Source organism: Cupressus sempervirens, chromosome 7 (genome assembly GCF_028749045.1).
Source record: "Cupressus sempervirens isolate cs-2001-9-10 chromosome 7, ASM2874904v1, whole genome shotgun sequence".
NCBI lineage: Eukaryota > Viridiplantae > Streptophyta > Pinopsida > Cupressales > Cupressaceae > Cupressus > Cupressus sempervirens.
The window spans coordinates 166,794,062-166,820,882 of NC_143124.1; the positions used below are offsets into that span (position 1 = coordinate 166,794,062).

Here is a 26,821-nt window from a genome sequence, read left to right on the forward strand (position 1 = left end):
GTATTTGCCTTAACAAAGAGAAAATGAATATCATTGATAGCTGAAGTAGGAAGTCATGGAGGTTCTTACTGCATTGAATCAAAAGCATCTATGACTAGAATTGGATCAATAGTAGCAATAGGAGCATCAAGAGGTGTGATCTCAACTAGAGAGGATGCAACAATAATGGAGGTAAAAGATCTTTTAGGAATGGAGGAATGTGTGGATCTCCATACATCTCCCAAAGATAGATCCAAATATCATATAAATCAGTTAGCTTCATGTCATCAAGTGAACCCATAACCTCCATATCCATATGTAGAAAGAGGGCATGAGAAATGATCAAACTAGTGTCACCATTGTATGAAAGTCCTTTCGCATATGGCAATGTATTATGTTGACTAAGATAAGTGAGAACTAATTGACTCCACTACTTATACTTTTGTGTTGTCAAAGTAAGTAAATCTTCCTCATCCATGATGTACTAATCAATGTACCCCCAAAGTGCAAAAAATCAATCAATACCCCCCCCTAATGTATGATTTGGTGCTTTATAGATAGTGTGTGTACAGTAGGCCACTTGTTAAAATGTACAAGGTGGACTTTAATTTTGCTACTTACAATAGCCTTTTGATACTCAAATCTATCACTAAACACTATAGCTCAGTTATACAACAATTTGGAAAAGTAATCAAAGAAATACAATGTAGAAAAGGCCCTAAGTCTAAAAGTGATATTTTTGTCCACACAACCCTATAATTTGAATGTATATCTAGAAAGTAGATGAAAAATTAATCACTTTCAAAAATAATGGAACCTGAAAATGTGTCCAAATGAGCCTGTATGGAACATTTCAAGTTGCAAAATGCAGGATTAGATAGGTACAGTTGCCAAAAAATGCAATTTTTGACAAATCTATGCACAAAAACTAGAAAATAAAGCACCACTAAAAAGTTGAGGAAATTCTACCCAAAAAAAAAAAAAAAAATCGCACCTAATTTGGAGTCTGGATGATTGAGATATGGCCTACTAAAGTCAGACTATCAAATCAAAATTGAATCTGGAGAGGGGTTTGGGTAGCTAACTATGAGGTTAAATTTGACTATCAAATGGCCCTTGTAGTAGTTCAAATTTTCCTAGAAATGATAGTCAAATTTAAGATAGTGTCTAGTTGACATTAGAGAAAAAGGCCACCTGAGGGACAAGGCAGATGATGTTAGTGTATGGCTTGCTGAATGGGTAGATAGAAGGGATGACATGTCATACATGTGTCCACCAAGTCACTGATGATGTGGCATAAATATGTTTCTAATGTGTTGATGATGTCATAATTTGTGTGTCTAGTTGACCTGTGGGGCTATGGAAGCACCATGTGGTGGACGTTGATAAGGCCACATCGCCAACTGAGATAGGTCTATATAAATGTGGTAGGATCTCCATGTGGTAGAGGCTGAATTGAAAATGTGGTAGGAGGAGCTATGCTAGAGGGTATGAAAAGCAGCGTCAAATAGAATAAATGCTGTAAGGGTCAAAGTGATCATAAACCTATAGAAAATATGCAGAAAGATTTAAACCTTGTGGTTGCTAGAGTAGGAATTGATGGGGATTAAATTGTAAATGGTGTGAAGTTTATTGCTAGGGTTTTCCATGAACTTCACTTGGAATTAAATGTACTAGCCATAAAAAAAATTCTTTGCCACTGGTAAGGGGTTTTTAATACTGCCAACAAGAGTTGGTGATGGCCTGATAATCATTGAATGTTGACAAAAAAAATGTTGATGTCATCATGGTGTATGGAATTGAAACAAGCTGGTGGTGGGAGAAAAATGTTCAAAAAGGTGGGATTTATTAATCCTACTTTTGTTGTGGGTATATTTCCAAGTGTTTTTAAAAAACACAAACGCAGAATCAAAACAAATAATTGCAGAACGCTAGTTGTATGTTCGTCGGTTATGCAATGTGAGTTGCAGCTAGAATTTGAGTGTGCCCTCACTAGATTTGTAATGTGTGGTCATAAATAGAGAGGAATATTCTATATTTACAAGGAATATTCCCTATAGGTGGTGGGGTTTCACTACTTGGTTCCTGCAAAAAAAAATTCTCTACAGGCCGAATAGGCCAATTTTTTTTTGAAATTTCTTTCAAAATTTATAGTAAAATACTGACAAAAATATAGAGAAAATTAAAATACTAATCTAAATTAAATTAAATTGTAGATCTACTAGATCATTTTGTACTTGTAAATCAGGCCTTTGAGTGCCAATTTGCAAAAAAAAATTGCCTCAAATTTGACTATGGCCTAGGGTAGGCAAATTTATACTCAAATTTTACTACATCAATGCTCTAGACATAATGGAAAGGTCCATTTTGACTCTAGATGCTTCCAATGATTGTGATACTCTAGATGTAGGTCAAGGTGTCCTTAGAGAGCTAAAGCAAGATCGATCTCCAATGGCTATGTGAAGAGAAATTCACTCAGCTTTGATACCATGTAAGAATTTGGTATAACTCTGATACCATGTAAGAATTTTCCTTAGCAAAAAATCACCCAAGATCAAGGATCTCGAGCACAAGCACAATAGTAGACCAACAAGGTATGATTAGAATAACAATATCTAAAATTGATTTATTATCATTCAATGTTCTATTGTTTACATACACACTAGGAGTGCCTAAATATAAAAGCCTTTGGAATGCTTCTAGAATGCCTAGGAATCAGCATACTAATAAGTCTTACAACCAAGCACATCTCCAAGAGTGTGTTATCATCCTTTAAGAACATGAGTAAGTCTGATGATGAAAGGATAAGCCTACAAAGGTGTACCACATAAAATTATGTTGTAGACACCATGTGCTAAAATAAGAGTGAAAATAACTATGTTTTCTACATAATAACTTAGTTAATTATGCAAACTCCAATGTTATAGACACCATGTGATGAATTAGAGTTTCTTACTCCTATCTTGTCAATGAGACAACTCATAAGAGTATGCAAACTCCTAGGTGTCAAACTAATAAATAATAAAATAATGCATTAACCTAAGTAAACATAAGTAAAGTGTAATAAGTAAATAATTACTTACGCCAACACAAATGAAGATAATGATTCTAATGATCAAGCATTAAGTGCTAGTGATGATGAAATTAGATTTATGGCAATTAAAGAGGAAATTCTAGAGAAGAAAAATTTGGTATCATAGGTTGAGAAGAAATCTAATTGGAAAATTGACATCAGTTGCTCAAATGATATGACTAGTGATATGAACAAGTCTGTTGATTTCAAAAGTCAGGATGGAGGAATTGTCAAAGTGGGAAATAATGCAACATGCCAAATAAATGGTATTGGATTTATAACTCTTGATGGTAAAACTAATACTGAGGATGTATACTTTGTTGATATTTTAAAAAATAATCTTTTGAGTGTTGGAAAATTAGTAGACAAAGGTTATCAGTTGCAATTCACAAAAAAGACATGCATGATGAGAGATAAAGATAGAAAGGTAATTAGAATAGGAACTAGATCTAGAGGTAATGTATTTCAGTTGAATCCAACTAAAATGACATGTTTGGTTGCAAAGGTAGATGAAAATTGGTTCTAGAATAAGAGATTCTATCATATTAATTTTGATATTATTGTGAGGACTAGTAAAATATTTTCGTTAAGAGATTTTCCAAAGATTGTAAAGCCTACTAACACAATTTGTAAGGAGTGTGTTTTGGAAAAGCATAACATAACTTCTTTTCCCAGCAAGAAGTTTACCAGTACAGTGAAGTTGGAGAATGTACACATAGATCTTAGTGGTCTTACAAAGACAAGAGGATCTAGGGTGAAAGATACTTTATGATTGTTGTTGATCATTTTTATAGAATGATGTGGGTTACATTTCTTAAAGAGAAATTTGAGGCATTTGATAAGTTTAAGATATTCAAGAATAGAGTTGAGAATGAATCTGGTGTAAAGATTAAATGTTTAAGATTAGATAGAGGAAGATAATTTACTTCAAATGAGTTTAACATGTTTTATGAGAAAAATGGAATTAAAAGACATCTATCATCTCTAAGAAACCCTAAATAGAATGGCATTGTAAAGAGAAGAAACAAGTCTATACCAGAAGTAGCTAAAGCTATGTTAGTAGAAAATGATGTATCCAAGACATTTTGGAGAGAAGTAGTGAATATAGTAGTCTACACTATGAACAAAGTTCAAGTTAGGAAGGATACAAATAAGACACCTTATGAACTATGGTTTGGTCACTCACCTATAGTTAAGTATTTCAGAATATTTGGAAGTAAGTGTTACATTAAGAGAGATGATGACATTGGTAAGTTTGAGGCTAGAAGTGATGAAGGTATGTTTCTTGGTTATTCATTGAAAAGCAAGGCCTAGAGATGTTATAATTAGAGAACTAAGACTATTATGGAAACTGTTAATGTAAAAATTGATGATAAGTTCTAAGTACAATAGAGAATGATTGATTATAATTCACAGGATAATGTTGTTATTAAGTGAAGGAATGATGAGGTATTTCTTGAGACTAACAATGGTTTGTAGAATGAAGAAGAGCAAAGGTGAGAACAAAGCTCAACACCTTTAGTAGATCCAAGAGTTGAGACAAGAACTCCTACTTTAGGAAAGAACACGATAAAGAATCACCCATCTAAATAGATCATCAGAAGATAAGAAAAAGGTGTGATGACAAGAACTAGAGTTAATGGAGCCCTATGATTGATATCTCAAGTTGCACCAAAGAATGTACATGAAGTATGTAAAGATGATTATTGGAAACAAGCCATGAAAGAGGAATTGGATTAGATAGTAAAGAATGAGACATGGGAATTAGTCCCTAGACCACTAGATAAGAATGTAATAGGAAGCAAATGGGTATTCAGGAACAAGATCAATGAGCAAGGAGAAGTTGTAAGAAACAAATCAATATTTTTATGTAAAGATTATTCACAGCAAGCAGGAATAGATTATGAGGAGACTTATGCTCCACTACATAGAATAGAAGCCATAAGATTATTCTTAGCCTATACAACATAGAAGAAATTCAAAGTATATCAGATGGATGTCAACTCAACATTTATGAATGGAGAACTTGAAGAAGAGGTGTACATTGTATGGATTGAAGCAAGCACCCATAACCTGGTATGCAAGGTTGGATAAGCATCTGACAAAGCTTAGATATAGAAAAGGTATGATAGATAGTAATATGTTTTGGAAAGAAACTAATAATGGTTTGATGATTGTTGGGCATTTTTTTTGCATGAGGTCAACGACATGAATCCATAGTATAATTCCTCTCTTGAAAAGACAATATTTTTAAGGATCCACTCCAAGCTACAGTGTTTGTCTTGTGATGTATCAAAATATGCTCATGTTGGTAAACATATTTGTTCTTTTACCTTTTGTGAAATTATGACTCTTCATGCCCAAATTATGAACAATATCTATTCACAATAGTTGAAAAGCCATTTTATAGTTACCCACTTTTCTCTAAATTGGTAGGTACAACTCCCTTATGAAATGATATGCAATGAATTTTTTTTATTTCCTAAACTAACTGGGTGTGTTCTTAACCCAAGAATGGAAGAGGAAAACCAAGCTAATCCTAGGTAGGACTAACTTAGGCAACTTTTAGATCATAAATCTAGCCAACTTCAAGAACTCATACATCTTATGACTTCCCAACATTGGTAATGCGATATGAATACAATAAATGAAAATGCAAATGTAATGTAAATGAAATTAGATTAGAAGGTCACCCATTTTGGTCCTTGTAATAGAAATGGTTGCAAACACTTCTTATCCACAACACATTTGTTATCCAATTCTAAGATGTAAGATATGCCCAAAATTGATTAACACAACTCTCTACTTGCAAATAATCAAAAAAGCCCCCTTTAAACTCTCTGGTTTAACAAAGATCTCTTTATTATGAACATAGCAAATAATGATGCTCTGATCATTATTACTTACAACTCAGTATCAAATCTATTACAAAAATAGAATAGAAAAACCCTCCCAAATGCCAGAAATGAAAATTACAAAAATTAAATGTGCTCCTCTCCCTACTCCAGTTCTCTGACTGTGTGGCGGAAAAAGAAGAACCCCTTACATTGAGTTTCTTACAGTATATTTAGAAATTTTACAGCACATAGAGTTTGTAGGAACTCATGATCTTTTAGCTTCCTTGAATACAATCCATCTTAGAAAGGAAAATATAAGTATGCTTCTAAATTAATCTTGTAATTGGTATTGAATAATAAAAGCTCCCTTCAAGTACTAGAAAAAGCCAATACAACACAAATTGGCAAAAGACAAGTTCATAACCGACTCCAAGAAGTATCATATCTTGGAAGCAAAGCCCAGTCCGTCCTTAATGAGTTCTTCTGTGCTTTCTACCAAAGGCTATACACGTGCTACCTTAGCAATAGCTTTTTTTTCTTCAAGAGTACCATTCTCCAAGAATACGACTACCAAACTTAGCTTTTGGTGTAGCAAGGTTATTTTCACCAAATATAACAGCTTCACCAACATTGTCCCCATAGAATTGTCATGACAAATCAAAGGATTGAGAGTAGAAAAAGAGAAGATAATCATATGGTTCAATGCTCTTTTCTTCCTCTTTGGCTTTGATTGCCTACATAGCTTGTACTGCTGACTTTTGAGCATGATCAACATGTTCAACTCTTCTAACGTCCCCATAAATCTTCATTGGAAAAGTTGCCACATCTCCCACAACATAAACATTGAGAACACTAGTCTTGAAAAAGGCATCAGTCTTAATACCACCCTTTTCCTCCTCAATTTCTCCCTTGAATAACGTTGTCAGAGGTCTTGCTCCAACACCAACAATGACAATGTCTACCTCAAATTCCCTTCCATATTTCAACTTTACCATCTTGACATGTCCATCTTCATTTGTGCTAAATCCAGTTACCACAGTCCCTTTGACAATTTCGATGTCCTTCTCTTGATAATAACCCTCATAGAAAGAAGCTACATATAAAGTGAAAAGATGAGCCATGCACCATGTCTTAGGGTACACCATTTTAACTTTATACTTGTTGAGTCTTGAGACTGCAACCAGTTCAAGACCAATATATCCTCCACCAACAACCATAGCTAACCCTTCCTTTTTCAATTTTAGTGCTCCTACTAAGGCATCAGCTTCATCTATCTCTCTCAAATAGTGGATGCCCTTGGCATTAGTTCCTTGAACATTGAAGTCTGAAAACTTGATAACGGTGGCACCAATAGCAATGATCAAGACTTCATATTTGAAATTTTTACCTTCTAATCTACCAAGAGTTTTGGAGCTGAGATTAGCTTTCACTACCTTAGTACTAATTATCAGATCTATGCCTTTCTCAAAATACCATTATGGAAGTTGCCTCTCTCCTCCACTACCAACACAGACATGGAAACCTAGTAGTCATGTTGTCCCTTCTAGAAAGAGATATGCCTTGCTAAGAGCAGGTCGCTCATATGGTGCTACCTTCACCAGCCTTCATTATTATCGCTCATGAATCTCCCACTAGTAGTGTCTATGTCTGTAACATCATCTGAGATTCCCCAAAAATAAATTCACACTTTTCTTTGTTGTTGTGCTCTTCTTATCGTTAGTAATTATAGTACCACTTAAATGTATAGAGTCTTTTGGAACTTTTCCCATAAGCTCAAACAGAGGAAGTTGTAGATTGGATCTTGTCATTTGCTCGAGGATAGGAGGTGATTGAATATGCAAATTGTTTCCTCTACGCATCACACTTGGTATTGACAACTTAAGCCTTGGATGTTCTCCAACAAGGTCAATAAACTTCTACAAAGTAGCACAAGAATCTAGTTACATCAACACTCCAGGGCCACAGACCAAACAATCCTCATATTTTGATATTTCATCTACTCTTGTATGAGTACCTTTTTCCCATTATAATTCAAATAATTTGACAACGATTTTGCTGCATTCTGTTGCAATTTTTAGAGCCTCCAATGCAAATGCAGATGATATGATAGCATTTGTTGATGCAATGGTTGGTATGATATTTTTGACAACACCCTGAGTTAAGGAGCGACTGACTCCACTTATACCAAAAGTGTTTTCTCTTTTGAATGCCTGTGAATAGATCCACTACATATGCTCTGGATTGTCTGCATCAAAAGTTTTTCAATAACATACCTGGTCCCATTGGATTAGATGAGCATACTCAATGCAGTGAGCAGATGTATGAGGAGTCTTTGCAAGAGTACATAAAGTAAATTTAACCTAAGGTGGGGAAAGATATGTGGTACACTCAAAGTAAGGTGTGACTCCAGGTAAAATTACTCTGGCATGGCCTTGGAATCCTTCAGTACCCCCATCAACCATAAATTTGATTGTTTTCAAATGTGGTTTATCATCAGAATCATATTCAAGAAAGCTACAAGCAACTGCATCAATATAGCTTTGAGCCTTAATTGAATCAAGACCAAGTCTAATTATATTAAACTCGTTGTAGAAATCAATTTCTTTCCCCTCAATCCGACAAAAATGGGGTACAATTTTTACCCCACTAACTTGCTCCATGATTCACTTTGCAGCTATTTTTGCCTTTGGCTTCCCCACATCTCTCATCCTGAAGAGGAACTATCAATTGAGATTGGATACATCAATGGTATCTATATCTATCACCTCTATGTTCTTAAATCGAGACAAGGCAAGATCTTTTAGCAACTCGCAGCCAAGACCCCTAGCTCCTACAACCAAGACCTTGACATATTCTTGCAAATCACTTCTCAACTTCTAATTTCTTCACCTTGAATCATATTTAAACTCTTTAGCTTTGGACCTTTAGAAACTTTTTCATTTTGCAATCTCTACTTTTCTATTATCAATGTATTCATTTAGGATAAGAAAAGCTTCAACAACTAAATGCACACACTATCACATAGCATAAAATCTGAATCTTTCAATGCTAATTCCATTATAATCTTAGTCACATGAAAGCTTTCTGCTGATTCCTTGCAATTGCCTAAAGACCAAGATCCATAATCATCATTTCATCTTAGAAAGGACATCAATTGGAGTACCATTTCTTTGTCAGGTTGGGATCTACAACCTACCCAAATAATGAGACTTTTAAGACAACCCAACTAGCTAAAACATGAAGGCCATGGAAGGAAAACCTGACAAAGATTTCCTATCCTAAAGGAGACCTAGGCCTGGACACCAGACTGACTAGACTAACTTGACATGACCAATATTGCCAAAAAAAATGGGTGACTTAAAGTCAGGCAACAGCTGGCTCCGACTGGGGAATATGTACCACAAGGTGCATAGAGAATCCAATATCTTTGGTTAAGAAAGTGCCTTTAAGCATTGGGTTACAGAGTCTAGACTAAAGATTAGTGAGAAAGTGCATAGAGGGAGGGCAGAGGGGAGTAGGGAAAACTAAAAAAAAGTGAGAGAAAACAACCACAATAGACTGAGAAAGAAGAAGCTACACTAGACACGCCAAACAAGGAAAGAAAACTTTTTTACAAATGGCGAGGAGACCTCACTAGCAGGACCAAAAGTAAGTAAAGATTCAAATGTGGCCATTCACGGGAATAGAAAAATATGAACCTCTTCTGAATAGAGGAAGATACTCCATCAATCTAAAACAACATTGGTAACCTTTAGCCACTCCTTCACTGTTGAACTTAAGTGCCAAAGCTATCTACAACATGATGACCCACAAGACCTTTCTAAATAGCATGCCTCATCAAATACTTCTATTTCCTCTGTACTTGCCTGCATACTGTCTTTCACATGCTCTATCATGTTTTGTGAAGAAGAATAAAATTCACTGAACTCTAGAAATATCAATGAATCATACTTGCATCTATTCTCCTCAACCTTGTCACTTATAACAAGGATATCAATTTTCAAATCCAGACTGGTAGAATATTCAAGTGATTCTAAAAGCACTACTAGAACATAATTACATCTACTGATACTATTACTTTTAGTAGAAATATCTACATTAAAACTGGGATGGAGAACTTCAAAAAATTTTGGCAGCACTGCTTGAAAATACTCACATCTGTTTACTTCATTATAACTCTCAGCAAAGATATCATCTTTCAAATCAAAATGAACATAATCAAAAAATTGAAAAGCTTCTGGAAGTGTTATAGAATCATACCAATCACAGGCTTTATCATTAGCAACTTCAGATTTCAAAATGGGGTCAAAATTAAAGGATTCTTTATTTGCTATAGCGTCCATCCAGGCAGAGACATCTTCTTCATTTGCTACAGCAAGATGCTCATTTGAATTCACAACTTCAATATCTGGATTAATTATGGAACAGTATTTTAGACTAGGATGATTATAATTAGTTTCACTACCTTCTTCATAATGCAACAATACCTCATTATTTTTTGCAATTCCTTCCTTTTCAACATCTATTATTGCTACATCTTCAGATTCAGTATGATGACCACTAAAGCATAATGCAGCCAGCATGTTTGTTTTAGGATAATTTTTAGGAAGACAACAATTTAAAATATAATCCCCATTTATTTCTCTTTCAATTTTGCTATTCATTTCTTCAATCATATTTTCAGATTTGACAAAACATGTTTCCACTTTTTCTTCAAGACACATAGATTCTAATATAGTATCACCACAAACCTTTGGAACTTGAAAATCAGTTTCACAAAATTTTTCAATGGAATTCAACTCTTCATGTTTTTCATTAACTATCTGATTATTCTCATCAAAGACTTCATGCAAAGGTTTATCCTTATTTTCTTCAAATCTAAAACTTTTAAAATCAGAGGTAAATGAAGGTATGAAAGAAAATTCTTTATCAACAGTTCTTACCAATTCTTCATCATTGAGAAGGTTGTCTTCATTTGCTGAAAGTTGTGCTTCCAGAAAACAAGGCTTCTCTTGTTGTTCAGAGCTCAAACCATTGGTTTATATGATCTCTTCATTCTGCTCATTAATTATATCCACCTTAGGAATGCTTTCTGCAACTTCAATGATTTCAGCATGCTGGTCCAAAACTTATTATTTTGAACTTGCAGTTCTAAGAGTGGTTCTAGATTCATACTTACTACATCAGGCTTAGTATTAGGAGAACAAGTCTCATTTCCAACCTTAAATGATGGATCTAAATGTGTAACTAAAGACTCCATAGGAAATATTGTTGACTAACAAGGAATAAAAACAACCTTTTCTTCTTTTCGTGGTGTTTTAGGTTGGAAATGCTTTCCATGCTGATTACCTTCTTCATGTTGATGGGTCATCCATGGTAATATTGAGGATGAAGAAAATTTAGGTTCTCTCAAAGCAGGGAAGATGTGAGAAGACAAAGCATCCCTTTTAGAACTTGCATCAGTGCTTTTCTGCCTGAACTCCTGGAGAACATAGAATCTCTTTTCAATCAGCTTCCACACTTCTCTAGACCGATGGTCTTGAGTTATACTCAAGTTGTTTCTTGTGGCATAGCTAATACTCTCTTTAAATTTACTCCAGAGTTGTTGAAGCATAGGATCATCATCAATATCAATCTCTTCAACAGATGGAAAAAGTCTCTTTTTATATTTTAAATCATTTCTCAGAGGAATCTGACCTCGATACATTTCTTGAGATTATTTGTACAACAAAGTAATAGAAATTTGAATCAAATTTATGGAACGATAATGATGTTACCTCGATCATGAGCAACAAATTTTCCAGCAAGTTCTTCAAAAATCTGTTCTAATAGGCATGATCTATTTTTACAAGAAATTCACCAATCTCTGAGTAGCAGAGGACAATAATAAACTGAAAAAACAATCTCTAGCATTGATCTTCTTGTACAATTCCCCAGTAGAGTCACCAAAAATCTATTGGTAAAAGGATTTTTTCTTTTACCTTTCATGAAATTATGACTCTTAATGCCCAGATTATGAACAATATCTATTCACAATAGTTGAAAATCCATTTTATGATTATCGGCTTTTATCCAAATTGGTAGGTACAGCTCCCTTATGAAATGATATGCAATGAATTTGTTTTATTGCCTAAACTAACTGGGTGCGTTCTTAACCTGAGAATGAAAGAGGAAAACCAAGCTAATCCTAGGCAGGACTAACTCAAGCAACTTTTAGATCCTAAATCTAGCCAACTTCAAGAACTCATACATCTTATGACTTCCTAGCATTGGTAATGGGATATGAATAAATAAATGCAAATGCAAATGTAATATAAATGAAATTAGAATAGGTCACCCATTTTGGTCCTTGTAATAAAAATGGTTGCAAACACTTTTTATCCACAACGCATTTGTTATCCAATTCTAAGATGTAAGATATTGCCCAAAATTGATTAACACAACTCTCTAATTGTGAATAATTAGAAAAGCCTCCTTTAAACTCTCTGGTTTAACAAAGATCTCTTTATTATGAATGTAGCAAATAATGATTCTTTGATCATTATTACTTACAACTCAGTATCAAATCTATTACAAAAATAGAATAGAAAAACCCTCCCAAATGCCAGAAATGAAAATTACAGAAATTAAATGTGCTTCTCTCCCTACTCCAGTTCTCTGACTATGTGTCAAAAAAAGAAGAACCCCTTACATTGAGTTTCTTATAGTATATATATAGAAATTTTACAGCACATAGAGTTCGTAGGAACTCATGATCTTTTAGCTAACTTGAATACAATCCGTCTTAGAAAGGAAAATATAAGTATGCTTCTAAATTAATCTTGTAATTGGTATTGAATAATAAAAGCTCCCTTCAAGTACTAGAAAAAGCCAATACAACACAAATTGGCAAAAGACAAGTTCATAACCGACTCCAAGAAGTATCATATCTTGGAAGCAAAGCCCAATCCATCCTTAATGAGTTCTTCTGTGCTTTCTACCAAAGGCTATACACGTGATACCTGAGCAATAGCTTTGTTTTCTTCAAGAGTACCATTCTCCAAGAATACGACTACCAAACTTAGCTTTTGGTGTAGTAGGGTTATTGTCACCAAATATAGCAGCTTCACCAACATTATCCCCATAGAATTGTCATGACAAATCAAAGGATCGGGAGTAGAAAAAGAGAAGATAATCATATGGTTCAATGCTCTTTTCTTCCTCTTTGGCTCTGATAGCCTGCACAGCTTGTGTTGTTGACTTCTGAGCATGATCAACATGTTTGACTCTTCTAACGTCCCAATAAATCTTCATTGGAAAAGTTTCCACATCTCCCATAGCATAAACATCGAGAACACTAGTCTTGAAAAAGGCACCAGTCTTAATACCACCTTTTTTCTCCTCAATTTGTCCCTTCAATAACTCTATCAAAGGTCTTGCTCCAACACCAACAATGACAATGTCTGCTTCAAATTCCCTTCCATCTTTCAACTTTACCATCTTGACATGTCCATCTTCATTTGTGCTAAATCTAGTTGCCATAGTCCCTTTGGCAATTTTGACGCCCTTCTCTTGATAATAACCCTCATAGAAAGAAGCTATGTCTGCAGTGAAAAGATGAGGCATGCACCATGGCTCAGGGTACACCATTTTAACTTTATACTTGTTGAGTCTTAAGACTATAACCATTTCAAGACCAATATATCCTCCACCATCGACCATGGTTGACCCTTCCTTTTTCAATTTTAGTGCGTCTACTAAGGCATCAACTTCATCTATCTCTCTTAGATAGTGGATGCCCTTGGCATTAGTTCCTTGAACACCGAAGTCTGACAACTTGATAATAGTGGCACTACTAGCAATGATCAAGACTTCATATTTGAAAGTTTTTACTTCTGAACTGCTAAGAGTTTTGGAGCTGAGATTAGCATTCACTACCTTGGTACTAATTACCAAATCTATGCCTTTCTCAAAATACCATTCTGGAAGCTGCCTCTCTCCTCCACTACCAACACAGACATGGAAACCTAGTAGTCATGTTGTCCCTTCTAGAAAGAGATATGCCTTGCTAAGAGCAGGTCATTCATATGGTGCTACCTTCACTAGCCTTCATTATTATCGCTCGTGAATCTCCCACCAACAGTGTCTATGTCTGTGACATCATCTGAGATTCCCCAAAAATAAATTTGCACTTTTCTTTGTTGTTTGTCTTTTCTTATCCTTAGTAATTACAATACCACTTAAATGTATAGAGTCTTTTGGAAATTTTTGCATAAGCTCAAAGGGAAGAAGTTTTAGATTGGATCTTGTCATTTGCTCGAGGAAAGGAGGTTCTTGAATATGCAAATTGTTTCCTCTATGCATCACACTTGGTATTGACAACTTAAGCCTTGGATGTTCTCCAACAAGGTCAATAAACTTCTACAAAGTAGCACAAGAATCTAGTTCCATCAACACTCCAAGGCCACAGACCAAACAATCCTCATATTTTGACATTTCATCTACTATTGTATGAGTACCTTTTTCCCATTATAATTCAAATAGTTTGACAATGATTTTGCTGCATCTTGTTGCAATTTTTAGTTCCTCCAATGCACATGCAGATGATATGATAGCATTTGTTGATACAATGGTTGGTATGATATTTTTGAGAACACCCTGAGTTAAGGAGTGAGTGACTCCACTTATACCAAAAGTGTCTGCTCTTTTGAATGCCTGTGAATAGATCCATTGCATATGCCCTGGATTATCTGCATCAAAAGTGTTTCAATGACATACCTGGTCCCATTGGATTAGATGAGCATACTCAATGCAGTGAGCAGCTATATGAGGTGTCTTTGCAAGAGTACATAAAGGAAATTTAACCTGAGGTGGGAAAAGATATGTGGTACACTCAAAGCAAGGTGTGACTCTAGGTAAAATCACTCTGGCATGGCCTTGGAATCCTTTAGTACCTCCATCAACCATAAGTTTCATTGTTTCTAGATGTGGTTTATCATCAGAATCATATTCAAGAAAGCTACAAGCCATTGTATCAATATAGCTTCGAGCCTCAATTGAATCAAGACCAAGTGTAATTATATTAAACTCGCTGTAAAAATCAATTTCTTTCCCCTCAATCTAACAGAAATGGGGTACATTGTTTACCCCACTAACTCACTCCATGATTCACTTTGTAGCTATTTTGGCCTTTGGCTTCCCCACATCTCACATTCTGAAGAGGAACTGCTGATTGAGATTGGATACATCAATGGTATCTATATCTATCACCTCTATGTTCTTAAATCTAGACAAGGCAAGATCTTTTAGAAACTCACAACCAAGACCCCTAGCTCCTACAACCAAGACCTTGACATATTCTTACAAATCACTTCTCAACTTCTAATGGCCATTTCTTCATCGTGAATGATATTTAAACTCTTTAGCTTTGGACCTTTAAACACTTTTTCATTTTGCAATCTCTACTTTTCTATTATCAATGTATTCATTTAGGATAAGAAAAGCTTCAACAACTGAATGCACACACTATCACATAGCATAAAATCTGAATCTTTCAATGCCAATTGCATTATAATATTAGTCACATGAAAGCTTTCTACTGATTCCTTGCAATTGCCTATAGATCAAGATCCATAATCATCATTTCATCTTAGAAAGGACATCAATTGGAGTACCATGTCTTTGCTAGGTTGGGATCTACAACCTAACCAAATAATGAGACTTTTAAGACAACCCACCCAACTAAAACATGAAGGACATAGAAGGAAAACTTGATAAAGATTCCCTATCCTAGAGGAGACCTAGGCCTAGACACTAGACTGACTAGACTAACTTGACATGACCAATATTGCCAAAAAAATTGGGTGACTTAAAGTTAGGCAAATGCTGGCTCTGACTGGGGAATATGTACCGCAAGGTGCATAGAGAATCCAGTATCTCTAGTTAAGCAAGTACCTTTAAGCATTGGGTTATGGCATATAGACTAAAGATCGGTGAGAAAGTGCATAGAGGGAGGGTAGAGGGGAGCAGGGTAGATTGAAAAAAAATGAGAGAAAACAACCACGATAGACTAAGCAAGAAGAAGCTACACTAGACGTGCCAAAATTGGAAAGAAAACTTATTTACAAAAGGTAAGGAGACGTCACCAGTAGGACCAAAAGCAAGTAAAGATTTGAATGTGGCCATTCACGGGAAGATAATAATATGAACCTCTTCTAAATAGAGGAAGATACTCCATCAATCTAAAAAAACATTGGTAACCTTTAGCCACTCCTTCACTGTTGAACTTAAGCCCCAAAGCTATCTACAACATGATGACCCACAAGATCTTTCCAAATAGCATGTTTGTTTTAGGATAATTTTCAAGAAGACAACAATTTAAAATATAATCCCCATTTATTTCTCTTTCAATTTTGATGATCATTTCTTCAATCATATTTTCAGATTTGACAAAACATTTTTCCACTTTTTCTTCAAGACACATAGATTCTAATATAGTATCACCACAAACCTTTGGAACTTGAAAATCAGTTTCACAAAATTTTTCAATGGAATTCAACTCTTCATGTTTTGCATTAACTATCTAATTATTCTCATCGAAGACTTCATGCAAAGGTTTATCCTTATTTTCTTTAAATCTAAAACTTTTTAAATCAGAGGTAAATGAAGGTATGAAAGAAAATTCTTTTTCAATAGTTCTTACCAATTCTTCATCATTGCGAAGGTTGTCTTCATTTTCTAAAAGTTGTGCTTCTAGAAAACAAGGCTTCTCTTGTTGTTCAGAGCTCAAACCATTGGTTGATATGATCTCTTCATTCTACTCATTAATTATATCCACCTTAGGAATGCTTTCTGCAACTTCAATGATTTCAGCATGGTGGTCCAAAATTGATTCTTTTGTTTGCAGTTCTAAGAGTGGTACTAGATTCATACTTACTGCATCAGGCTTAGTATTAGGAGAACAAGTCTCATTTCCAACCTTAAATGATGGATCTAAATGTGTAACTAAAGACTCCATAGGAAATATTGTTGACTAACAAGGAATAAAAACAACCTTTTCTTCTTTTGGTGTTGTTTTAGGTTGGAAATTCTTTCCATGATGATTTCCTTCTTCATGTTGATGGGTCATCCATGGTAATTGTGAGGATGAAGAAAATTCAGGTTCTCTCAAAGCAGGGAAGATGGGAGAAGACAAAGCATCCCTTTTAGAACTTGCATCAGTGCTTTTCTATCTGAACTCTTGGAGAACATAGAATCTCTTTTCAATCAGCTTCCACACTTCTCTAGGCCAATGGTCTTGAGCTATACTCAAGTTGTTTCTTGTGGCATAGCTAACACTCTCTTTAAATTTACTCCAGAGTTGTTGAAGCATAGGATCATTATCAATCATAATCTCTTCAAAAGATGGCAAAAGTCTCTTTTTATATTTTAAATCATTTCTCAGAGGAATCTGACCTCGATACATTTCTTGAGATTATTTGTACAATAGAGTAATAGAAATTTGAATCAAATTTATGGAAAGATAATGATGTTACCTCGATCATGAGCAACCAATTTTCTAGCAAGTTCTTCAAAAATCTGTTCTAATAGGCATGATCTTTTTTTACAATGGAGTCGCCAATCTCTGACAATAATAAACTAAAAAAAAATCTATAGCACTGATCTTCTTGTACAATTCCCTAGTAGAGTCACCAAAAATTTGTTGGTAAACAGATTTTTTCTTTTACCTTTCATGAAATTATGACTCTTAATGCCCAGATTATGAACAATATCTATTCACAACAGTTGAAAAGCCATTTTATGATTATCAGCTTTTCTCCAAATTGGTATTTACAGCTCCCTTATGAAATGATATGCAATGAATTTGTTTTATTGCCTAAACTAACTAGGTGTGTTCTTAACCCAAGAACAAAAGAGGAAAACCAAGCTAATCCTAGGTGGGACTAACTTAGGCAACTTTTAGATCCTAAATCTAGCCAACTTCAAGAACTCATACATCTTATGACTTCCCAGCATTGGTAATGCGATATGAATAAATAAATGCAAATGCAAATGTAATGTAAATGAAATTAGAACAGAAGGTCACACATTTTGGTCCTTGTAATAGAAATGGTTGCAAACACTTCTTATCCACAACATATTTGTTATCCAATTCTAAGATGTAAGATATTGCCCAAAATTGATTAACACAACTCTCTGATTGCGAATAATCCGAAAAGCCCCCTTTAAACTCTCTAGTTTAACAAAGATCTCTTTATTATGAACATAGCAAATAATGATGCTCTAATCATTATTACTTACAACTCAGTATCAAATCTATTACAAAAACAGAATAGAAAAACCCTCCCAAATGCTAGAAATGAAAATTACAGAAATTAAATGTGCTCCTCTCCCTACTCCAGTTCTCTGACTATGTGTCAAAAAAAGAAGAACCCCTTACATTGAGTTTCTTATAGTATATATAGAAATTTTACAGCACATAGAGTTTGTAGGAACTCATGATCTTTCAGCTTCCTTGAATATAATCCGTCTTAGAAAGGAAAATATAAGTATGCTTCTAAATTAATCTTGTAACTGGTATTGAATAATAAAAGCTCCCTTCAAGTACTAGAAAAAGCCAATACAACAAAAATTGGCAAAAGACAAGTTGATAACTGACTCCAAGAAGTATCATATCTTGGAAACAAAGCCCAGTCCATCCTTAATGAGTTCTTCTATGCTTTCTACCGAAGCCTGTACATGTGCTACCTTAGCAATAGCTTTGTTTTCTTTAGGAGTACCATTCTCCAAGAATACGACTATAAAACTTAGCTTTTGGTGTAGTAGGGTTATTGTCACCAAATATAATAGCTTCACCAACATTATCCCCATAGAATTGCCATGGCAAATCAAAGGATCGGGAGTAGAAAAAAGAAGATAATCATATGGTTTAATGCTCTTTTCTTCCTCTTTGGCTCTAATTGCCTACACAGCTTGTGTTGTGGACTTTTGATCATTATCAACATGTGTTCGACTCTTCTAACATCCCCATAAATCTTCATTGGAAAAGTTTCCACATCTCCCATAGCATAAACATCGAGAACGCTAGTCTTGAAAAAGGCATCAGTCTTAATACCACCCTTTTCCTCCTCAATTTGTCCCTTGAATAATGTTGTTAGAGGTCTTGCTCCAACACCAACAATGACAATGTCTACTTCAAATTCCCTTCCATCTTTCAACTTTACCATCTTTACATGTCCATCTTAATTTGTGCTAAATCCAGCTGCCATAGTCCCTTTGACAATTTTGACACCCTTCTCTTGATAATAACCCTCATAGAAAGAAACTATGTCTGTAGTGAAAAGATGAGGCATGCACCATGGGTCAAGGTACACAATTTTAACTTTATACTTGTTGATTCTTAAGACTGCAACCAGTTCAAGACCAATATATCCTCCACCAACAACCACGGCTAACCCTTCCTTTTTCAATTTTAGTGCTGCTACTAAGGCATCGGCTTCATCTATCTATCTCAAATAGTGGATGCCCTTGGCATTAGTTCCTTGAACACCAAAGTCTAAGAAATTGATAATAGTGGCACCAGTAGCAATGTTCAAGACTTCATATTTGAAAGTTTTCCCTTTTGAACTGGTAAGAGTTTTGGAGCTGAGATCAGCTTTCACTACCTCGGTACTAATTACCAAATCTATGCCTTTCTCAAAATACCATTCTGGAAGCTGCCTCTCTCCTCCACTGCCAACACAGACATGTAAACCTAGTAGTCATGTTGTCCCTTCTAGAAAGAGATATGCCTTGCTAAGAGCAGGTCACTCATATGGTGCTACCTTCACCAGCCTTCATTATTATCGCTCGTGAATCTTCCACCAGCAATGTCTATGTCTGTGACATCATCTGAGATTCCTCGAAAAAAAATCTGCACTTTTCTTTGTTGTTATTCTCTTCTTATCCTTAGTAATTACTGTACCACTTAAATGTACAGAGTCTTTTGGAACTTTTCCCATAAGCTGAAAGGGAGGAAGTTGTAGATTGGATCTTGTCATTTCCTCGAGGAAAGGAGGTGCTTGAATATGCAAATTGTTTCCTCTATGCATCACACTTGGTATTGACAACTTAAGCCTTGGATGTTCTCCAACAAGGTCAATAAACTTCTACAAAGTAGCACAAGAATCTAGTTCCATCAACACTCCAGGGCCATAGACCAAATAATCCTCATATTTTGACATTTCGTCTACTCTTGTATGAGTACCTTTTTCCCATTATGATTCAAATAATTTGACAATGATTTTGCTGCATCCTGTTGCAATTTTTAGTGCCTCCAATGCACATGCAAATGATATGATAGCATTTGTTGATGCAATGGTTGGTATGATATTTTTGACAACACCCTGAGTTAAGGAGTGAGTGACTCCACTTGTACCAAAAGTGTCTGTTCTTTCAAATTCCTATGAATAGATCCACTGCATATGCTCTGGATTGTCTACATCAAAAGTGTTTCAATGACATACTTGGTCCCATTGGATTAGATGAGCATAATCAATGCATTGAGCAGCTATATGAGGAGTCTTTGCAAGAGTACAAAAATTAAATTTAACCTAAGGTGGGAAAAGATATGTGGTACACTCAAAGCAAGGTGTGACTCTAGGTAAAATCACGCTGGCATGGCCTTGGAATCCTTTAGTACCCCCATCAACCATAAGTTTGATTGTTTTCGGATGTGGTTTATCATCAGAACCATATTCAAGAAAGCTACAAGCCACTACATCAATATAGCTTTGAGCCTTAATTGAATCAAGACCAAGTCTAATTATATTAAACTCATTGTAGAAATCAATTTCTTTCCCCTCAATCTGACAGAAATGGGGTATAATGTTTACCCCACTAACTCACTCTGTGATTCACTTTATAGCTATTTTTTCCTTTGGCTTCCCCACATCTTGCATCCTAAAGAGGAACTATCAATTGAGATTGGATACATTAATGGTATCTATATCTATCACCTCTATGTTCTTTAATCCAGACAAGGCAAGATCTTTTAGCAACTCGTAGCCAAGACCCCTAGCTCCTACAACCAAGACCTTGACATATTCTTGCAAATCACTTCTCAACTTCTAACAGCCATTTCTTCATCTTGAATCATATTTAAACTCTTTATCTTTGGACCTTTAGACACTTTTTCATTCTGCAATCTCTACTTTTCTATTATCAATGTATTCATTTAGGATAAGAAAAGCTTCAACAACTGAATGCACACACTATCACATAGCATAAAATCTAAATCTTTCAGTGTCAATTCCATTATAATATTAGTCACATGAAAGCTTTATGATGTTTCCTTGCAATTTCCTAAAGATCAAGATCCAGAATCATCATTTCATCTTAGAAAGGACATCAATTGGAGTACCATTTCTTTGCTAGGTTGGGATCTACAACCTACCCAAATAATGAGACTTTTAAGACAACTCGCCTAGCTAAAACATGAAGGCCATGGAAGGAAAACCCAACAAAGATTTCCCATCTTAGAGGAAACCTAGGCCTAGACACCAGACTGATTAGACTGACTTGACATGACCAATATTGCCAAAAAAAATGGGTGACTTAAAGTCAAGCAACAGGTCAGTAGAAGATAAATGTGAGTGTTCATGAGGAGGCCTTTGATTGTTTTAAAAACTCTCTTACCTTAGAATTGAAGTAAAATCTATTTGCTATCTCAAAATATCATACCAAAAGAATAATATTTTTGTATTTTCTATTTTTTTTCAATGAATGCAACTCTAATAATGCAGCTACTATGAGGTCCTATTCTAACAGGGGGTTAGCAAAGCAAATAATGAAACTGAAAGAAAATAAAATTAAATAAAATAACTTGAAATTGAAATTCCTAAACAGACATAAGCTATAGAACACAACACGTTTCAAGTTAAACCTTCAAAGAAATCGGTAGCAAACCAATGAAAATAGGAGTAGCGCTTCCTAGAATCCACTGATGTAATCGTCGGTGAGAATATTTAACAAATCAAATGATGTTTCACTCTTCATCAACTTATAAGGCCACGAAAAGTGTGCTCATGTGAGACAAAAAGCTATGTAGACACAATCGAGTGATCTCTTCTCAAGCTTGTTACATCAACGAAATTCATATACCTATAGGAAACACCAAAACTAAAAGATCACACAACCAAAAACAACACAATAAACCTTTGGCTCAATCACAATCTCATGAATAAAATTCACAAAATACATTTAGGCAAGAATAAATACACTCCGAATGCTAGCACCAAAAGCATAACTTTATTGCATAATAATGGTGGCCCTTGTTACATTTTACAATGGGGTATTTATAAGAAATTGTCTCCTTAATTTGTGTTGAGAGAGAGATATCTTGATGCAATAAAATGCTATAAAACCATTTAAACAAACTAAATATATACAAACTAATAATCTAACTGATGCTTAGAGGGACTCCATCAATATTTTATTCATTAATTGGATGCATGAGCCCTTTACATGTCAAAAACAATAAAAGCATGAGGGAGAAAGTAGGAGGAAGCCATCAATCAAAGTAGAAGTGCATGGAGACACCAAAAAAATAGAAGCTGCCCCTTTACTAGGTGTGTGTCAGAGTTAAACTATCATTAGAATGCATTATTGATGCATGGAAAGTACTATTTTTTGAACTAGCAGTCAACTATCAAGGCAGCTTTGAATTTCGGAGCTGCAGAGTTGCAGACCTACGAACCTTGACTGGGTCAAAAATCTCAAAATTTTACTAAGTGTCAAAATTGAAATTCTAGCATCTGGGTTTTTCACATCTTTATCCTAAAGATATGTTTGGATGTTTTCCCTTGAATTTCTCTATAATCTCAATAATCTTAGTAGCATCTTGAAGATCCAATGCCTCATACTTGTCTTTGACCTTATGTCTTTAGTTGTCCACCTCAATTCGAGTTTCTACAAAATCTTTGAATTTGGTGTCCAACTCTAATAGTGCTTCCTCTATCCTAAAGGCTTGTCTGATGTCTTCATCACTGGATGCTTCCTCTAAAGTCTTTCTAAAATTTTCCACAACTACCTCAACTGGTAAAAGCTTCTCTCATTCTTCATCTTCAAAAACATCCAAGCATGCATCACTGTACAACTTTTCTGCTTCCAAAATTTGCTCTTGGGCTTGGTCCTTGAGCCTATATATCTCATCATGCAATGTGTCCATCACTTTATTTCCATCTGCAATCTTTTCTATCTGATCATCTATCATGTCTAACTCTTCTTCGGTATATACATCAATCAGAATGTGGTACCTTTTCCCTTTTATGGCCTGTAGAGTTTGTAAATCCTTGCTCCATACCCATACCTCATCCATAATACTGAAGTCCTACCTAAAAATTGCCATGATCTTATCAACATTCTCTTGTGTAGCATGCAATAACTTCAAACTTCCTGTGATAATAGTAACACACCCCTATCCTCAAGGTTGTCTCGCCAATCCAAACAAGCTCTCAAAATTGGACTAAATCGTACACCATCCCCTTCTATAAGAATGGTATTTAAAGTCTCCTCAAGGCATTCAAAATCAAGAGGACCAATAACTTTAGCTAAATATCCTTTTAAGCTCTCAACTTTCCTTTGAAGTGTTCAAATTTCAATCTAATCATGTTCCATATGGCTGAGAACCTCCTTGACTCCCATAGTCATCATCTATTGGGAAGTATCTCGTGTAAGCTTTCCTAACATGATATCTTTCACTTCATAGTCTTGAAGGCTAATAGCTTCTTCATCTATACCTTTCAGAAGGTGAACCACTTGTGCAAATAAGTCCTAGTTCCAGGTAGTTGAAATGAATGCAAATAGCATTGCATCATGTAATGGAGAGTCAGGCTTGTTCAAAATCTCTGTAATGTCACAAATATCATCCTCTGAAGCAAGGAATTTATGTTTAGCACTTCTCATTATTTCTTTATGAAACCATCTTGGGATATTTCTTTCAATAACCTTGGCTCTGGATGATGAAGGGATGTGTTCAACTACCTACTTCCCTCTATCACTCTTTCTTAGAGTCTCTTGTTATGAGGGTTATTCTTCTGTAGTCTCAGTTACTATATATCTCGTAGTTTGATCCTAAACTTCCTAAGAAGGTTGTTGTATACATTCTACTACATGTGCCTCTTTTGATGGCTCATCAGTAACCCTTGGCTCTGGTTCTCCTTGTAATGATGATTCCTTCTGAACATGTTCTTCTGAACTTGGAGGTGGAGGTGTCACTAAAACCTTATCTACTATCATAACCTAAGGTGAAGATGGGGGAGTTGGATGAGGACCTTGTGTCTTGGGTTGCATCTATGTCCAATCTTTCTATTGAAGTTCACCTATAGGAGTGTCTCTAATATTATCTCCAACCAATTTTGTACCCACTAGCATGAAATCAAAATCTAGGATGGAGAGAACATCATCACCTAGCTTCGTTTTCTCACTCACCCTTCATTGTACTTCATCTTCCAAAGAAGAGAGTTCTATTGTTTCAACTTGGGTGGGTAGTGGGGTATTTGTGACACTCTTCTTTCTTTCCAATTCTGTGGCTTTGGCCAATTGAGTTCTCCTTTGTAGAGGTACTTTCACCTCCTCTTCATCTGACTCTATTTCCCCTTCATTTGATTCTTCCTCTAGAATGGTTTCAGGAATAGAGGGATTAGGCACTAATATTTTACAAACTCTTTGCCTCTTATTCATTCTAACCTTCATCCTCTTCTGCTTCTATGGAACGATAGGAGAAATGGGATCTTCATGCACCGAATGAATGGATGTCTCTGGAATTTCTCCCTCTTCTTGTTGACTTGAAAAAATAGGAGGTAATGGAAAATCAATCTGGATATAAGAAACTCTAGAGTTTCGGGACTCCTGTGGAGTAGATTCCTATCACTATGAAGGGGCTTGTTCTTCATCATGCTCTACCCGAATCCTCTGAGGAGAGGTTCTCTTCCTCTTTTCCTTCTTCTTCTCTGAAGGATGGTAGTATCCCATTAGATGATCAAGCTGGTAGACTATTTTTGGCCTGATAGGAGACTGGAGCGCGAAGATAGGAACTGTGACTTTCTTCCCCTTTACCCTTTTTAGGTGAGCATGTCCATGGAATATCACTGTATCTAGAATTGGATCAAGTGGAAAGGGTTTCTTGATCCAACTCTTTGTCATTCTGATGACATGTCTCACTCAATGATTAATATCATCTCCTTCCTCTTTATCAATTTATGCATTTAGGATGAGCCTCTTGCCAATTTTATCTATATTGAATAAGGGATCTAGTAGCTCCTATGAGTCTTGTAGCCTTATCTCATTCAGGATGGTCAAATGAAGAGCCTTCTCTGCTAAATACAAAGTCATTCTACAATAGTCTCTGATATGAACATCATAGTCATTTGTGGCATTCATCCAATGATCTTCAATGGCATCCTCATGGTAGAAATCTTATCCTACTAGGTTTTCTACTTTACCAATATTGTCCAAGAATGATCAGGGAGGGTTATATTCTTCAAGAGGATAATTCTCCCATTCCCACTCAAAAGTTTAGATATCTTGCTTTCTCTTTACCTAGTATGCTCCTATTACAAAAGGCCAATCCCAACAAGGCCTTTGTTTTTTTTTATCCTCTCGTAAGATGACTCAATCTGCCAAGAAATTTCCATTAAAACCAACTTGTCACTTGGGTACCTTGGGAGTTTCTTTGGATTGACGGATGCATCACCAACTTGAATGTATGTGAATGTCTAGAACTAGATGAAATATGCACTGAGAGCTATGATCTGCATCTTGGCCTCATCAGATAATCTCTTCCCATAATCCCCTTTGATGAATTGAATGATGGCAAAGATGAAGGCATCATTCACAATTCTATACTCCTTGCTCTACAGTGAGAGCTTCTTCTTCACTAGCTAAGGATAGACTATATACGGCCATGCATTAGGATCCTACATACTACCCTTCTTGTACAACCCCAAATAATCGGTGGCCCTTGCTACAAGTAGATATACCACATAAGAAGTCATATAGAACTTCCTCTTGTCCTTTACTATCTGCAACTGGTCACATAGGTTCTCACTAACTGTGGTAGCCCAATCTAGTGGCATCTTTGCATGTCTGATGGTCTCAATGAAGTTGACCATGAATGAAGCGAGATGACCTCCTGCAGAAAATCCCATAACTCTGCTCAGGAGAATGATTGAATATCCAATGTCATCCTTCATGTATCCTTGAGTTATATCTACTTTGCTAATTGTCTTCCCCCGAGGTGGTTTCTCAATGAAGTATGAGGAATATATGATGTTGATGGCCTCTTGGTAATGATCCTTATGCCACCTCTCAGCTGCTTCATATGAAAGCCTAATGAATTGATCAGCTCTAGGTAGATGAAAAACCCTCTCAATATTATCGGGTCATAGATCCAAGACCACTTCCCTAGTGATTCTCTTTACCACCATTTCATTAGGAACAAAATGTCAAGATAGGGTCATAATCAATTCAGTTGACTGCATGGTCCCAAGATGCGATGTTGCATTTACTAATCTAGAATAGATTAGGGTGGATCTCAAAGATGATCTTTCGCTTGGATTGTTACAAACTCTCACGAAATCTCCCAAGTCTGTGTTTCCAAGTTCTGTGTCTTTGACCTCAGAGTATTCATCATGCAACCATGATTTTAGGGTTACACCTTGGAAATTGTATACAACTGGTTTTGCTGCTAATTCGGATGTGGATGTCATCTGATTATATTACCTACACGTCACAGAAAAAAGAAAAACATGATTAATTATTAGATATGAGAAAAAATGTAAAAAAGAGAAAAAAAAAATCCCCCTAAGGAACTTATTTATTTGTTTATTTATTTATTTTATTTTATTTTTTAAAAAAAAACTAATAATACAAAAATTTAAAAAAAAGTGTGTGGGTGGAGGTGTGGTGACGTGCG

At 35.5% G+C, this 26,821-nt stretch overlaps 5 pseudogenes; all 5 read right to left on the minus strand.

Annotated features, from left to right (window-relative positions):
- Window positions 1–6,328: 6,328 nt before the first annotated feature.
- On the minus strand, window positions 6,329–7,481 carry LOC149546044 (monodehydroascorbate reductase pseudogene; annotated as a pseudogene).
- A 2-nt stretch (window positions 7,482–7,483) lies between these two features.
- Window positions 7,484–10,472, minus strand: LOC149546045 (NEDD8-activating enzyme E1 catalytic subunit pseudogene; annotated as a pseudogene).
- Window positions 10,473–12,875: 2,403 nt separating this feature from the next.
- Window positions 12,876–14,181, minus strand: LOC149546046 (monodehydroascorbate reductase-like; annotated as a pseudogene).
- A 44-nt stretch (window positions 14,182–14,225) lies between these two features.
- On the minus strand, window positions 14,226–16,053 carry LOC149546047 (NEDD8-activating enzyme E1 catalytic subunit pseudogene; annotated as a pseudogene).
- Window positions 16,054–18,537: 2,484 nt separating this feature from the next.
- On the minus strand, window positions 18,538–26,615 carry LOC149546048 (uncharacterized; annotated as a pseudogene).
- Between the last annotated feature and the right edge of the window lie 206 nt (window positions 26,616–26,821).